Raw genomic sequence first — 13,895 nt, 5'->3', positions numbered from 1 at the left:
AAAGCAAGACAAGTACCCGGCACGGGCCAAGAGTGAGCTGTGTGAACTAAAACGGTGCAGGGCAGAGAGGACAGTGCAGGTCCAGCCTTCCCAGGGAGGCAATGCCAAAAGACAGCGCACTGGCTCTGGGCCCAGACTCCATCTCTCACTGCTATGCGACCTTGGGTAAGTCACGCAGCCTTTCTGAGCCACAGTCACCTCTAACTTCATGTTCACTCACTGCAGGAGTGGTGCATGCCTGTAATTCCAGCACTTTGGGAGGCCGAGGCAGACGGATCACTTGAGGTGGATCACTTGAGGTCAGGAGTTCGAGACCAGCCTGGCCAACATGGTGAAACGCTGTCTCTACTGAAACCCTGTCTCTACTAAAAATACAAAAATTAGCCAGGTGTGATGGCGGGCGCCTGTGATCCCAGCTACTCAGGAGGCTGAGGGAGGAGAATCACTTGAACTCAGGAGAAGGAGGCTATAGTGAGCTGAGATCGCACCATTGCACTCCAGCCTGGGCGACAGAATGAGACTCTGTCTCAAAAAAAAAAAAAAAAAAAAAAAAAAAAAAAGAAAGAAAAGAAAGAGAGGCTGAACCGCGATTGAAATCAATATGAAGTCAGTTAGGGCTGGGGCAAATGGGATCATGTGAGGTCAGGATTCCGGGGACCAGCCACAATGGCATGGTGACACCAAAACAAAAATACAAAAGATTAGCCAGGTGGCAGACAAGACAAGACCATCAAAAAGAGAAAGAAAGGAAGAAGAAATACGAACAGAACTTCAAAGTCCATTGTGGGCAGGAAAGCCAGAGCTGGAACCAGAGTCAATGGGGGCCATAGAGCCATGGGTCGTAGGGACTATCGGAGGAAAAGGGGCATCTGAGGTCGGGGGTAGGGGAGACCATCTGGGAAGAAAGCCCGCCCTCCTCATTTCACATCACTTGACTTGAGAATGGTGAAGGGGCTTCTGAACTCATCAAAACTGGAATCCTTCGGGAATGTGGCCCTTCTGGAAGGTTCTCCCTGCTCTCCACTCCCAACAGAGAGGACACTGGCAATTAGTGAATCAGCCAGACCCGGTCTGGTGATGCTACTTGGACCAGGGGCAAACAAGATACCTAACAGGCCTTGCTGGGGGAAGGCGTGGTATTCTCTAGGGGCTATGCCTGGGTGCAGGGGACTAGTGGGTAAGGAGCAACGTCTGGTCTTTGGTTTTGTTCTCTACACCCAGAGTTAGCTATCTCTCCCAGGAGCTGAGCAAGTGGGTCAGCTCCCCGGGCGAGCTGGGGCTGTGAGCGACCTGGGCGTCAGGAACTGGGGTGCACGGCGGCTTCTTCCCTGGCAAAACGGTTTCTGGCGGCGCAGGCCCACAGCGTCCCCTGCTGGCCGCGGAGGGCTCCTCACCCTGGGAGCCGCCTCCGGAGCTGTGGACCCCGTTACCTTCCTGGGGTGACCACTTCCTCCCTCGTTTTCGGAAGCTGCAGCCGGGCTGCAGCCTGAGACCATGGAAGCTGGAGGAATCCTTTCCCAGTTTATCTGCAGGAGAAGGAAGTGGGGGATTCTCTGTGCAGCCTCAGGACACTCAGGAAAATGTCACCTCCATAGTTGGAACCAAGTGGAAAAAGTTAATAAATGGTCAATTTTTTTTTTTGAGATGGAGTCTCGCTCTAATCGCCCAGGCTGGGAGGTCTGTCGATCTCGGCTCACTGCAACCTCCTTGCTCCGAGTCAAAACAATTCTCTGCCTCAGCCTCCTGAGTAGCAGGGATTACGAGCCGCGTGCCACTGCGCCGGGGCTAATTTTTTGTGCTGAGCCGAGTTCACCATCTTGGCCAGGCTGGTGTTGAACTCCTGACCTCGTGATCCCAGCCACCTCGGCCTCCCAAAGTGCTGGGATTACAGGCGTGAGATTTTAAAAAGAGCGTAGCCTGTAATCCCAGCACTTTGGCAGGTGGGAGAAGTGCCTGGCCAGGGAGGTCAAGGCTACAGTGAGGTGTGATCGTGCTGTAGTACTCTAGCCTGGGCAATAGAACAAGACCCCATCTCAAAACATAAAGTAAAATGATTTTTTCTGGGCCGGGCGCAGTGGCTCACCCTTGCAATCCCAGCACTTTGGGAGGCTGAGGCAGGTAAATCATGAGGTCAGGAGATCAAGACCATCCTGGCTAACACCGTGAAGCCCTATCTCTACTAAAACTACAAAAATTAGTCAGGCGTGGTGGCACAAGCCTGTAGTCCCAGCTACTCAGGAGGTTGAGGCAGGAGAATCGCTTGAACCCAGGAGGTGGAGGTTGCAGTGAGCTGAGATCATGACACTGCACTCCAGCCTGGGCGACAGAGCGAGACTCTGTCTCAAAAAAAAAAAAGTAAAATCAATTTTTTTCATCATTGATATTTTTGTTTTAACATTTTTTAAAAAAAATATTGTATTCCAATATTATTTCTCTTGATTACTAGGCCCCTTAAATTTTGGGCCCCAGGCCAGTGCCTCACTCGCCACACCCTATTCCAGGTTCTGTCTTATTGTAGTGTCTTATTGTAGTGCGTTCAAGGAACCCCAGCTGAAGAGCACTCATTTTTAAATCTTATTTATTTAATTTGAGACACTGTCTGGCTCTGTTGTCCAGGCTGGAGTGCAGTGTTGTGATCACAGCTCACTGTAACCTCAAACTCCTGGACTCAAGTGATCCTCCCTCCTCAGCCTCCCAAAGTGCTGATATTATAGACATGAGCCACCGTGCCCAGCACACACTCTTCTTGACCTCCAGAAAGTCGCCCCCACTCACCCACCGGGCAGCAGGTTTCATAGTTGCTCATTGGATGGCTTTGCTAAAAGAATTGATTTTAGCAGGGTATGAGTTTGGACTCGGCCCTTAGGGCTGAAGACACTGGGGCAGGAGCTTTTGGTGGCAAGGAGCAAAGGCCTATTTGGGCTCCCAAAGTGAGGGTGGGAAGGCTGGGCACGGCGGCTCACGCCTGTAATTCCAGCACTTTGGGAAGCCGAGGTGGGAGGATCACCTGAGGTCAGGAGTTTGATACCAGCCTGCCCAATATGATGAAACCGTCTGTACTAAAAATACAAAAGTGTTAGCCAGGCGTGGTCGTGGGCGCCTGTAATCCCAGCTACTCAGGAGGCTGAGGCAGGAGAATCGCTTGAGCCCAGGAGACAGAGGTTGCAGTGAGCCAAGATAGCGCCAGTGCACTCCAACCTGGGTGACAGAGTGAGACTGTCTCAAAAAACAAAAAACAAAACAAAACAAAACAACAAACTGAGGGTGGGGAGTGCACAGTAAAGACATGCTTGGAAATAAGGGAGTCCAGTCTCTGGGGATCAGGGAAAGCCACATGACCCAGCCTTGCTGGAAGGAGAGACCGGTGCAGCTGCCCAGGAGCCTGGGAACTGAACAGCGGACTAGGGGAAGGCAGCTCCCAGCCCAACCATCTCCTGACCGTCTGATAAATATCAGGACTCCCACTGTCTCTTGCGCACCCCTACTGCAGCCTTAAGTCCCTGGGACCCCACTCATGTTGAGCGGGCTTCTCCACTTTCCCTTCCTTCCATCACGGAGTGACCAGCTCTCAATCTCCTCTGTGAAAAAACGCTGTAGAAACACTGTTGGAACCAGCCTTTCTCAGCGGCTGGGGTGGACAAAGCTCTCATTGGAGGCCACCCTGTAAGCCTGCCTGGGGCCCACCTGAGGTCTGATCAGCCCTGGCCTACCAGAAACTGCCCCCACTACTGCACCAGTACCAAGGTCCCATTTCACTATTTCCTGGGGAAGAACAGAGACATCATCCTCAGGGTCTCACTCTGTTGCCCAGGCTGGAGTGCAGTGGCGAAATCTCGGCTCACTGTAACCTCCACTTCCTGGGCTCAAGCAATCCTCCCACCTCAGTCTCCCAAATAGCTGGGACTATAGGCACGTGCCACCATGCCTGGCTAATTTTTGTATTTTTTGTAGAGATGGGTTTTTGCTGTGTTGCCCAGGCTGGTCTTGAACTACTGGGCTCAAGCAATCCACCCTTCTCAGCCTCCCAAAGTGCTGGGATTACAGGTGTGAGCCGCGGCGCTGACAGTTTTAACTTATTCATCATCATAGGACCCTCTGCCCCCACCCCACAGCAAACAGCTGCAGTCCAACTGGCCTGTCTGCCCGACTTTGTTCGTTCCTTCCACTGCCCTGGTTGCTTCAGGCCTAAGCCCAGGGTGGCCTCTGTGCCTTCCCCAGTCCATCCTGCACAGGCCACCAGCTCTGTGGCCACCACTGCTCCTGTTCCAGGATCTCCACTGGCTCCAGGTCACCTCCCAAAGACAGTCCGCGCGCCTCAGCCATCGAGGGCCCCAAGACCTGGCACCAACACACTTCCCTGGTCTTACCTGGCTTGTTCTCCATCACAGATTTGACTTTCTCTAGCTCCCGGTCTCTGCTCACTTGCCCCCAGGGTCTCCACCACTGACATGGTCTCCCTGCCTCACGGAGCCTCGAGCCGCTCTGTGCCCTCTTTCTCAGAACCTTCCTTGAAGCCCCTTCTGACAAGCCTCCTTCTGTGGTGTGTGCGTCCATGCCCATGTATCAGAACCTCCTCTTCTCTCATGGAGAGGTTTGAGAGGAGAAACAGGACCTCATTAGCTCCCTATTTTTTTTTTTTTTGGGAGACAGAGTCTCACCTCTGTTGTCCAGCCTGCAGTGCATTGGTGCTGACCTCGCTCACTGCAACTCTGCCCACTGGGCCCCAAGTGATTCTTCCACCTCAGCTCTCACATAGCTGGAATTACAGCGCAGCCACTGCACTCAGCTTGCTTCTTTGTAGTTTTAGTAGAAACGGGTTTTACCATGTTGGCCAGGCTGGTCTCCCAAACTCCTGACCTCATAGGTCAGGATCCTCCCGGCCTCCCAAAGTGCTGACTACAGGCATGAGCCACTCCTCACCCAGCCAGTCTCTTTAAATAACAGTGATGGGGTCTCACTATGCTGCCTCAAGCCGACCTGGACTTCCTGGGCTTAAACGATCCTCCCACCTCTGCCTCAAGTAGCTGGGAATACAGACAGGAGCCACCACGCCTGCTTAATGTGATTTACTGGATGGATGGGATGAGGGGTGGAAGAGAGGACAGTTGAGGAGGACTCCACGGCTTCTGGCCTGCTTAACTTGGCAAGCAGAGTCTCACTCTCAGGGAACAGCCAGGAGAGGAGGCTTTGGCAGAGGTTCCATGGTCCACACCTAAGCGTGAGGGGTCCAGGAAGCACTGGAGGTTTTCAGCCTGAATCAGGGACGGAGGATGTCAGGGGCTGGGATTTGAATTTGGGATTGGATGAAAGCCCACTGGAGAAAGAGTGTGGAAGAGGAAGGACAGGAGTCCTGGAGCTGACACCTTGGAATGGAATGGACTGGAGGAGGAGGGAGGGATTAGAAGGATCAGGGAGATGGGGATAGGGAAGGATCAGGGGGAATGGAATGAGGGAGAAGGAGGGTGGAGGAAGGAGGGAGAGGGAGTGGAAGGAAGGAATGGGGAAGGAGGCCGAAGGGAGGTCAGTGGAAATGGATAGGGATCAGGAGGATAATGGAGGAAGCCAGGGGATCAGGGAGGCCGGGAGGAAATATAGGATCAGGAGGGAGGAGGTCAGTGGGAGGGAAGCCAGGGGGATAGGGGATCAGAAGGAGGAGGTCAGTGGAGGGAAGGGGATAGGGATCAGGGGAAGGAGGAGGGAGGGATGGGGAGGGGGGGGACCATGGAGAGGGCAGGGAGGGAGGAAACCAGGAGGCTGTGGGGTGGAGAAGGGAAAAGAATGAACAGAGTGGTGGAGGATAGATGGTGGTGGAAATGGACTGGGACCTGTCTGGTCTGAGACTGGAGGTCTGGGTGGAAGGATGATGGTCAGGAGGATGCAGGAGGACATGGGGTCAGGAGAGGGAGATGCCAGCCCCTCTGTGTGGCCTGACCCCTGACAGAGAGAGAGAGAGAGAGAGAGAGAGAGAGAGAGAGAGAGAGGAGAGAGATGGCAATGCAGGGGGTCAGGAGGAGGGGCTGGAGGGAAGTCCTCAAGAAAGAAAAGGAGGGGATACTGGCCTGGTGTGATGGCTCACACCTGTTAATTCCAGCACTTTGGGAGGCCAAGATGGGAAGGTCGAGAGGTCAGGAGTTTGAGATCAGCCTGGCCAATATGGTGAAACCTCATCTCTACTAAAAATACCAAAATTAGCTGGGTGTGGTGGCGCACGTCTGTGATCGCTACTCAGGAGGCTGAGGCAGGAGAATCACTTGAACCAGAGAGGCGGAGCTTGCAGTGAGCTGAGATGGCACCACTGTACTCCAGCCTCTGTGACAGAGCAAGACTCCATCTTAAAAAAAAAAAGGGGGGGATGTCTTCATCCATCTGAGCTTCCCTAACAATGTTCCATAAACCAGGTGCCTGGACTGCTTATAAACAATAGAAATGTATTTCACACAGTTCTCGAGGCTGGGAGGTCCAAGACCAAGGAGCTTTCTAGTCGGTGTCTGGTGAGGACCCGCTTGCTTATCCACAGAGGGCACCTTCTCGCTGTCCTCACCTGGTGGAAGGGCAAAGGTCTCTCTGAGAGGGCCTCTTTTATAAGGGCACTAATCCCATTCGTGAGGACACTCTAATGACCTAACTCCCTTCCAGAGATCCCGCCTCCTAACACCATCACCTGGGGGTTAATTACAACATGTGAATTTTGGGGGGACACAGACTTCAGACTCTAGCAGGGGGATGGCCTTAAAGGGCCTGCCTGGGAAGGGGGAGGTGGGCTCTGCCACAGCTGGAAGACATGCAACAAGGCACGAGGGATGATGGTGGCCACCCCAGCTGGTGCTTCTCAATGCTGTGAGACAGCTCCTGACCTGAGGGGCCTGGGCTGTGGGTACCTGGGGAGGTCTGAGGAGAGAAGGGTGCACCGGCGGTCCAAGAGCAGGCAGGACTGGGTTTGCTGTGGAAGGTGGTGGACTGGCCAGGGAATGGCATGTGGTTACTGAGCCGTGCACCATGAACTGGAAGCAAGAGCAGCCCCTGCCAGGTGACTTTCTCCTTCAGAGAACAGAAAGTTCTTGCAAGGCCAGGATGTCCTGAATTACTGGGCCTCGTAAGGTGGGTGAGGGCATAGGTCACATGGGTGGGATGACACGCTTACCACCCAGAGCGCCATCCAGCTACTATGAGCGCATCAGTCTCCTTGTCCAACCTCAGCGGCCGTTCCTCTGAGGAAAACAGGCCCAGCCCCAAACAGGGACCTGAAGGACCCATGCCCATCCCTGACTCCCCTGAGCCTTTTCTGTAGCAGGGGTAGGAGGGGTGGGGCTGGGGGGCACAGATAAGTGAGTCTTTGACTTTGTCTAAATCCAAAAACAGGCCGGGCGCGGTGGCTCAAGCCTGTAATCCCAGCACTTTGGGAGGCCGAAAGGACGGCGATCATGAGGTCAGGAGATCGAGACCATCCTGGCTAACACACGGGTGAAACTCGTCTCTACTAAAAATACAAAAAACTAGCCGGGCTTAGGTGGCGGCTTCGTAGTCCTGTAGCTGCTTGGGAGGCTGAGGTGAGAATGGCATAAACCCAGGAAGCGGAGCTTGCAGTGAGCTGAGATCCGCCACTGCACTCCAGCCTGGGCGCAGAGCCAACCCGCCTCAACAAAAATCCAAAACAGAAAGTACAATACTGTTCATTGTCCAAAGCAATAACAATAATTTTCTGTTTAAAAATTTTTCTTTTACAAAAATTAGCTGGGCGTGGTAGCGTGCACTGGTAGTCTCAGCTACTTGGGAGGCTGAGGTGGGAAGATCTCCTGAGCCCAAGAGGTGGAGGCTACAGTGAGTCATGATCATGCTACTTAAAATGCAAGACCCTATCTTAAAAAAAAAAAAAAAAAAAAATTAAACATTGCTCTCCAGCCTGAGCAATACAGAGAGACCCCATCTTTTTTTTTTTTTTTTTGAGACGGGAGTCTCTGCCTGTGTCGCCCAGGCTGAGTGCAGGGCTGATCTCGGCTCACTGCAAGTCTGGCCCCAGGTCTAGGCCATTCTGCCTCAGCCTGAGTAGCTGGGACTACAGGCCGCCACCATCGCCGGGCTAGTTTTTTTGTATTTTTAGTAGAGACGGGGTTTCACCATGTTAGCCAGGATGGTCTCGATTCTAATCTCGCGGATCCTGCCTCACTTCGGGCTCTCCCAAAGTGCTGATTACAGGCTTGAGCCATCGCTACCGCCCGGTGACCCCATCTTAATAAAATAAAAAATTAAAAATAAAAAAATTTTTTTCCAAGATCAAGTCTCACTCTGTAGCCTAGGCTGGAGTCTAGTGGCATAATTTAGGCTCACTGCAACCTCCGCCTCCTGGGTTCAAGCAGTCCTCCTGCCTCAGCCTCCCGAGTAGCTGTGATTACAGGAACCAGCCACCATGCCCAACTAATTTTTGTATTTTTAGTAAGAGATGGGGTTTTACCATGTTGGCCAGGCTGGTCTCGAACTCCTGACCTCGTGATCTGCCTGACTTAGCCTCATGAAGTGTTGAGATTACAGGCGTGAACCACCGCCTGGGCTGTGGGCTCTTTTTTTTTTTTTTTGAGGTGGAGTCTCGCCTTCTGCCTGTGCTGGAGTGCAGTGGCGTGATCTCGCTCTGCCACTGCAAGCTCCGGCCTCCCCGGCTGGCTTTATCTCCTGCCTCAGCCTCCTGAGTAGTTGGGACTACAGCCACTGGTTAATTTTTTGTATTTTAGTAGAGACGGGGTTTCACTGTGTTAGCCAGGATGGTCTCGATCTCCCACCCTGACCGCCTCGCCTCTCGCCTCCCAAAGTGCTGGGATTACAGGCTTGAGCCACCGCCCGCCCAAAATTCCCACATGTTTTGTTTTCGTTTTAGGAGACAGGGTCTCACTCTGTCACCCAGGCTGGAGTACGGTGGTGCAATCACAGCTCACTGCAGCCTCGACCTCCAGGGCTCAGCCTCCTGAGTAGCTGAGCCTCCTGAGTAGCTGAGACTACAGGCGTATGTACACCACAGTGCCTGGCCTTATACAAAGTTTTTGAAGTAGCATTCCTGGGAATTCTATATGATTACAAAGGCAATATGTATAAGATGACAGCAAGAGTGAAAAAAAAAAACAGGCTGGGCGCAGTCGCTAACGCCTGTAATCCCAGCACTTTGGAAGGCCGAGATGGGCAGATTACCTGAGGTCGGGGGTTCAAGACCGGCCTGGCCAATATGGTGAAACCCTGTCTCTACTAAAAATATAAAAATTAGCTGGGCATGGTGGCAAGTGGCTATAGTCCCAGCTACTTGGGAGGCTGAGGCAGGAGAATCGCTTGAACCCGGGAGGCGGAGGTTGAAGTAAGCCAAGATCACGCCACTGCACTCCAGTCTGGGTAACAGAGCAAGACTCCGTCTCAAACAACAACAACAAAACAAAGGCAGCCGGGTGCGATGGCTCAGGCCTGTAATCCCAGCACTTCAGGAGTGCGAGGTAGGCAGATCACAAGGTCAGGAGTTCGAGACCAGCCTGGTCTCGAACATAGTGAAACCCCATCTCTACTAAAAATACAAAAATTAGCTGGGCGTGGTGGCAGGTGCCTGTAATTCCAGCTACTCAGGAGGCTGAGGCAGGAGAATTGCTTAAAAACCCGGGGGCGAAGGTTGCAGTGAGCCGAGATCACACCACTGTACTCCAGCCTGGGCAACAGAGCAAGACTCTGTCTCAGAAAAAACAAAAAACAAAAAACAAAAAACATTGCAGGAAATTTGAGGGGGAAAGAAAAGCACAAAGGGAGGTATCCAGGAAGCGGTTGGAGACTGGTCTGAAGCAGGACAGAAGTCAGGGCTGTGACAATAAAAGTCCCCTATGATCCCTCCACCTGAGAGTCCCTGTCAGTGTTTTCCTGTAAATATTGGCAGTGGTTTTCCTGTGCACGCGCACATTTTACGTGGCACACACACTACATTTTATGTTACTCCAGGATCTTAGCACGCATATTGGTTTTAGTGAAGAAGCCTCCAGCAGTTTCGCAAGTGAGTGGGTTTCGGTTCAGGTCACACGGGGATGATAGTAGCAGTTGACTCAGTGGCAGCGCATGTGGGTCTGACAAGTTCCCAAGGCTTTCTGGCTGGTCCCCAGTTTAGTGTGAAATGAGCCAGGAAAGAAAGCTATCATCTCTCCCGGCGACTGCAAAGCCTCCTCCCAGTTGTCGGCCTCCGCTCTGCCCTCCCACGTTGTGGTCTCCACGCAGGGCCCAGGAAATGCTTTCATCATATGAATCAGATCGCGTGGACTCCTCCCTGTCCCATCAAAACCCTGCCCTAGCTTACTGAAGTCACAGCCAAACAGAAAACAGAGTCCCGGCCTGGCTCACTAGCCCGCCTGAGTTGGCCTGGGCCATCTTTCCAGGCTGATTTCTCCTCCTGGTTCCCCTTCTCGCCTTCTTTTTTTTTTTTTTTTTGTGAGACAGAGTCTCACTCTGTAGCCCAGGCTGGAGTGCAGTGGCATGATCTCAGCTCACTGCAACCTCTGCCTCCCAGGTTCAAGTGATTCTCCTGCCTCAGCCTTCTGAGTAGCTGGGACTACAGGGCGAGCTACCATACCCGGCTAATTTTTGTATTTATAGTAGAAATGGGGTTTCACCATGTTGGTCAGGCTAGTCTTGAACTCCTAACCTCCGGTGATCCACCCACTTCAGCCTCCCAAAGTGCTGGGATTACAGGTGTGAGCCACTGTGCCCGGCCTAATGCAGTATCTCTCTCTCTTTTTTTTTTTTTTTTTGAGACAGAGTCTTGCTCTGTCACCCAGGCTGGAGTGCAGTGGTGTATCTCGGCCCACTGCAACCTCTACCTCCCAGGCTCAAGCAATTCTCTTGCCTCAGCTGCCCGAGGATTACAGGCACCTGCCACCACGCCCAGCTAATTTTTGTATTTTTAGTAGAGACAGGGTTTCACCGTGTTGGCCAGGCTGGTCTCGAACTCCTGACCTCAAGTGATCCACCTGCCTTTGCCTCCCAAAGTACTGGGATTACAGGTGTGAACCACCACGTCTGGCGACAGTAACTCTTAAAATCAAAATTAGCCGGGTACAGTGGCTCACACGCATAGCCCCAGCTACTTGGGAGGCTGAGGTGGGAGGATCACTTGAGCCTAGGAATTTGAGACCAGCCTGGGCAACATAGCAAGACTCTCTCTCAAAAAACAAAACAAACAACAACAACAAAAATACGCTCCCCCCACCAAAATCCATGACGAAAAAAATGCCAAAATTGTAAATACAGTGAGGATCCCTTTTCCCTGTCCCTCTATCCTCACTGTCTGGCCCTCCTGCCCACAGCCCACACTTGGGAAATATGGCTGAATGAATTAGAAGAGCAGGGGAAGAAACTGAACGTAAGTCAGGCGGAGGCAAAGAGCAAGAAGCAAGTGGGGTGGCTCATGGGGACTGCTCAATGAGACCTCCCACCCGGGGATCAGGCTGGGGTCCTGAGGAGCCCCCTTCCCCTTCCTGGCTAGCAGGTCCTGAAAGAAGTGAAGGAAGAGACCGGCTGTGGGCCCCATGATGGGGCAGGGACCTGGGGGTTCTGCCTCCAGGAGAGCCGGGAGCGCAGGCCAGAAAAGCCTGTTACAACTATAATCCCAGCCTTTGGGAGGCTGAGGCAGGTGGATCACCTGAGGTCAGGTGTTTGAGACCAGCCTGGCCAACATGGCAAAACCCTGTCTCTAATAAAAATACAAAAATTAGCTGTGCATGGTGATGGGTGCCTATAATCTCAGCTATTTAGGAGGTTGAGGCAGGAGAATTGCTTGAACCCAAGAGGCAGAGGTTGCAGTGAGCCAAGATTATGCCACTGCACTCCAGCCTGGGCGGCGAGCAGACTCCATTTCAAAAAAAAAAAAAAAAACCAGCAGAAATTGATTATCTCAGGGTGCTGGAGGCCACAGGTCTGAAGTCAAGGTGGGGGCCAGGGCCACGCTCCCTCCGAAGCCTCTGGGAAGGATCCTTCCTCACCTCTGCCAGCCTTTGGTGGCCCCAGGAGCTCTTGGCCCGGGCCAGCGTCACTCCAGCCTCTGTCTCCGCAGTCATGTGGCCTTCTCTGTGTATTGCTCTCGTCTCAAGTCTCTCTCTTTGTGTTTCTCTTCTAAGGACACATGTCACTGGATTTAGGGCTCACCCTCAATCTGGAATGATCTCATCTTGAGACCCTCAGCTTAGTCACATCTGCAATGACCTTTTTCCAAAAAGGTCACATGCACAGGTTCCTGGGACTTATATCTCTGGGGGCCACCATTTAGCCCACTACCCTTGTGGACTGGGAGGAAGGAGCCAGGGAAGAGGCAGGGATCTGCCACCCAGAGTCCCTTCCTCCTCCTCCTCTTGAGCCCTTTGGGAGCTGGGCCCTTCTGATCTGGGTGCCAGAGCAGACAGGTAGGGCCTGCCCGAGGAAGCATCCATCCCCAAGGACGAAGAACATAGTAAGCAAACATGTGAACAGTGGATTGAGTTCAGACGAGCAAGGACAGAGTCCCCGAGGTAGGGGGGGCTGTTCTGGATGGGCCTCATCTGTTCTCCTCCATCATCCTCTGAGATGCACCTCATGACCCCATCTTACAGCCAAACAGCTGGGCTCATCAACAAGCCGCCCATGGCCATGGAGCAAGGCAGGAGCCACAGGCTGACCCCAAAGTCCCAGCCTCTCCCACAGTCCCCACCATTACAGAGAAGCAGAGAGGAGACAGCAGGGCAGGAAGCCATTGCTCTGGCCCGGGCTCCCCGTGGCCTCTCTGGTGGTCTCCAAGGTCACCCCCGCCAGCAAAGCTTTCTTCAGGAAAATCGACCTCCTCAGCCCCTGCTCAAACCTTCCAAAGGCCCCACACCAGCAGCAGCTGACGGTGAAGGATGATGAGGGTGGTGAGAGCAGCTGGGATCTGAGGCTGGAAGAGCACAGGGGTGTGATCGAGGGGGACCAGTGACAAGAGACTTCTGTTCCCAGCTTCTTACCCCGGAGTGACATCTGGGCCAAGGGAGAAAGGGAGGGCCCAGACGTCGGTGGCAGCTTGGGAGATGAGATGGGACCCAGCCTCTGCCTCCCCTACCCTCTGAGGGCCTTGGGAGAGAAGAGCTCCTTGGAAGAGCCTCTTCTATTTCTCCTTGGTGACGGTGGAGCCAGCAAAGCAGTGTCTAAGGCTGCTTGGTTTTAGACTGGTCCCGAGAGACCCAGACGGGCTCCAATCTCCCTGGACTTGCTGTGCAACCGGGAGCCAGCCTCTCACCATCTCTGTGAAAGCTTGGTTACCTGCTGGCTTTGGGTTACCTGCTGTTCCTTCTGCTGAACCCAGTGCCCCCACGCACGACTCCCGGGCAGTTAGGATGAGGGATCCCAGGGAGCAGAAAGCCCAGGAGGCCAGCACCCCCCACCCAGGCTGTTGCCCAGGCTGGTCTCCAACTCCTGGGTTCAAGTAATCCTCCTGCCTCAGCTTTCCAAGTAGCTGGGATGACAATGTCATTTATTTTAAAATACAAATTTAAATTATTAGCATGAATTTTACTGTTCATCTTTATATTGCGCAATGCCAGTTTTTACACACAAATAGAAGAACATTGAATTCTTAATGCAGAATCAGCAGAATTACACAATTGGTATTTCATAGCTCGTACATGCATCTGTTGTTCTTACCACAGCAGTGGAAACGCTGCACAAAACTAACTCACCTGTTTTTATTTCACTTTTGTTTTTGTTTTTGAGACGGAGTCTCACTCTATTGCCCAGGCTGGAGTGCAGTGGCACAATCTCAGCTCACTGCAACCTCCACCTCCTGGGTTCAAGCGATTCTCCTGCCTCAGCCTCCAGAGTAGCTGGGACTACAGGCATACACCACCACACCCAGCTAGTTTTTGTATTTTCAGTGGAGACAGGGT

Source organism: Papio anubis, chromosome 17 (genome assembly GCF_008728515.1).
Source record: "Papio anubis isolate 15944 chromosome 17, Panubis1.0, whole genome shotgun sequence".
In the NCBI taxonomy this organism is placed as follows: domain Eukaryota; kingdom Metazoa; phylum Chordata; class Mammalia; order Primates; family Cercopithecidae; genus Papio; species Papio anubis.
The sequence above is the reverse complement of the archived record's forward strand: the minus strand, read 5'-3'. Positions refer to the sequence as shown.